Source organism: Oncorhynchus nerka, linkage group LG9b (genome assembly GCF_034236695.1).
Source record: "Oncorhynchus nerka isolate Pitt River linkage group LG9b, Oner_Uvic_2.0, whole genome shotgun sequence".
In the NCBI taxonomy this organism is placed as follows: domain Eukaryota; kingdom Metazoa; phylum Chordata; class Actinopteri; order Salmoniformes; family Salmonidae; genus Oncorhynchus; species Oncorhynchus nerka.
In genome coordinates, this window is record NC_088424.1 from 17,866,626 (window position 1) to 17,869,765 (window position 3,140).

Here is a 3,140-nt window from a genome sequence, read left to right on the forward strand (position 1 = left end):
TTGCTTTTAAAAGCAGATCAAACATAGAACATGTAATGAACTACAGCCATTGAATTATACCATGCGTAATAGAGAAATAATGCACGCTCTAGAATGCCCTTCAAGCCAATCAGAAACAAGTATTCAACAATGTCATGGTATAAGTTACAAGAATAACTATTTGTGTTTGCACATTGGAGCATTTAATGGAAGTAGCACAATATAGTCTTTCTAATTCATGTAGTATATTTTGACAGATTTAAATAGGCTCCTTATATTTGGGATTTTGACATCTTTTTGTAATGAAGTCCTAATTTTGGGAATAGGTTTTACATGTTTGCTTTTAGTGGTTATTCAGTTAATTTATTTCCAGAAGAAAGTCTTAGGCCTACTGTATCTACATGTTTGGGAACATTATCTTCAAATAAAACATTTTTCGGGAAGAAAACAGCTGGATTGGAAATCTAGAACTCACTTGTGAGCAAGTTTGCATGGTTGAATGTAAATACTGTTGGTGGCTGAAAACAAATACAATTAAAGCCGGGATTTTATTATATTGCAGCTTTTAAAAGCAATGTGGGAGTGAGGAGATGGGAGAGGCATGAGGAGATGGGAGGCAGGATTTGCAGCGCTATCTGCTTCACAAATAGAACTTGACTTCTATTTTAGCCCTTGGCAACGCAGACGTTCGTTGGCGCACGTCAGCAGTGTCGGTGCAATAATTGAAGATTATAGATTTCTAAATGTATTTGCGCGAGCGGTGTAGTCAGGGTGTTACAGGCCGACTACATCGCTCGCATCGCAAAATAAATATTATTAAATTATTGCACCCACTGCTCATGCACACCAAGGAGTGTCTGCGTTAGAATCTTTAAAAAAAATAAGTCAGTTCTATTTCTGACGCAGATCGAGCTGCAAGTCCTGCTTCTCCCATCTCTTCACTCGCAATATAAAATCAAGAGAAGGAAAAGCCTGGAAGGAAAAGAGATGACTAGAAATTATTCAGTTGATCGTTTTGTGTGGATTAATTGTCTGAGTAGAGGACCTCCGTGCATTTCATGTAAAATAACTCAGCTTTTCGACCTGTCCCCAAATTAATGTAATTGGTTCAGAGTTTGTTTTGATATTTAATTAACCTGCGTGTCGTGATCGCGTTTGGTGTGGGGGGACAAAATATATTTATGCACGATGACGCACGCGCAGCCAGTTCCGTGTTAGGAGACTGTTTGGGAAACTGATCAAGCTTGCGTAGGTTCATTCAAGTGCGAGGAAGGGCTGCGTTAGTTTGAATTCAATTTAAAGGCGATGTTCGTGTCCGCAGTGACTGCATTCGCGGTAAACGCTGCATAAATCGGCTCAATAGGAAATTACATACAAATGTTTTACGAGGATCTTTCTCGATATGGAATGAAGCCCAAAGTCTTTCATCGCGGTGAAAGCGAAACAAATGACTTATTTGAATCATCTTCATGTCTTTGGCGAACTCTCATTTTCCCCAACGTTGGCTATATGGAAGTAATGTTTTTCACATCCTATAATGACAACCATTAATTTAGTGTTGACACTACCTGCCTTTTTCAAGAATAGGGCCGGGATTTAACCGGATTGCCCTTTTTCGGCAATGTTTCCGCTTTCACGCTAAACATGCATGTCGGTTCAATTGAAAATGACCTGTAAATGTCAAGCACACTTACAGGGATCTACCATTGATCGGATTGAATCCTAGCCTATGGTAAGGCCAACAATATGAGAAAAAGTATGTTTGAAAATATTTTTTTACTGATCCAAAAAGTACTTAAGTTCAAGAAATATTTTTCTGTCTTACCCTGGAAACTTTGAGATATTTCTCAGGTTTCAACCCAAATGGCACCCATTTATTCATTTAGTGAACTACTTTTGACCAGGGCTCATAGTTACTTCAATCCATATCATGGAAGTTCAGCGTTATTGAAATTGAAAGGCAATGTTCCCGCGTCAGCGAAGACTGCATTCACCGTACACCCAGCAATATGTTGGCTCAATCAGAAATTACCTGTACATTTCTAACGCTTCAGTGATAGCTTGAATAGAGCCCTAAAATGCCCTCAGATGGACATAAATGAATACTCCAACTACAGGAACTTTTTGATACATTTATTCTCCATGTTAGAATATATGTATATACATATTGCTAGCTAAAGCGTTAAAATGCCAGTAGCATAGAACATTTTAAAGGTCGACCTTGGACAAAAATAAACACTTTAAAACTGTATAACTGATCAATGCACGTTCAAATTTGTTTTTGCTTCAGAAATGCCAAGTCTTACCGACGTCTACAGCTTCTGTCTAAAAACAAATCCTGTGAAATGACGTCAACACATACTGGATAAGTTATTGGCTAGTGACAAGTTTAGCTAACGAACTAGCTACGTTGGAATGACGTCGATTAACCACAAAGTACACCCCATTTGTTTGAAAATTGAGAACGAGACGGACCCTTTTTCGTGCCCAAAGTCGACCTTTAAGCCACGATTAACAGTGTACATATGGACAGGGGGGTTTAGATGTAGTCATGTGTGAGACGTTACCCTTTTCTCGACAGAAAATAGTGAGAATTTGCTAGAATGCAATTTGAAGGGAAAATATAATTGTCATATTGCATCATTTTCAGGAAGTACAACGCTCTTTTAAAATGAGAGAAAAAAGGAACATAATATGCACATCGTACTCATGCAAGTTTCCAGAAATACTTTAAAACGTGAATGACATCAAAATATTTCCACAAAGGGAAATAACTAATTAATACAGGGATGGACAAATACATCCTCTATCAGTAAACCAATACAATTATCAGATCGGATTTAACTCCTATGCAACAACACTTTCCGAAACAACGAAGACCAAACATTTGTGTTAAGGGGAGTGGTTGAGGTCTGGACAGTGATACTCACCTCAGTAATAGATAGACAGTTGACCAATTAAGAACAACTGCAGGAGTCTACTGGTTTTCAAGGCAACATATCAACAGCTTAATCTGATTCCCAATTACATTGGTCCTCTCTCTTAGCCTTACTAATAGAGGGCAGATGAGTTAACTACTGCCTGCAGCGTGTCAGTGGTGAACTACTGGTGAACTACTTGCAAACCTCAGCATTGTTAATAACTTCCATTAGAATGCACCA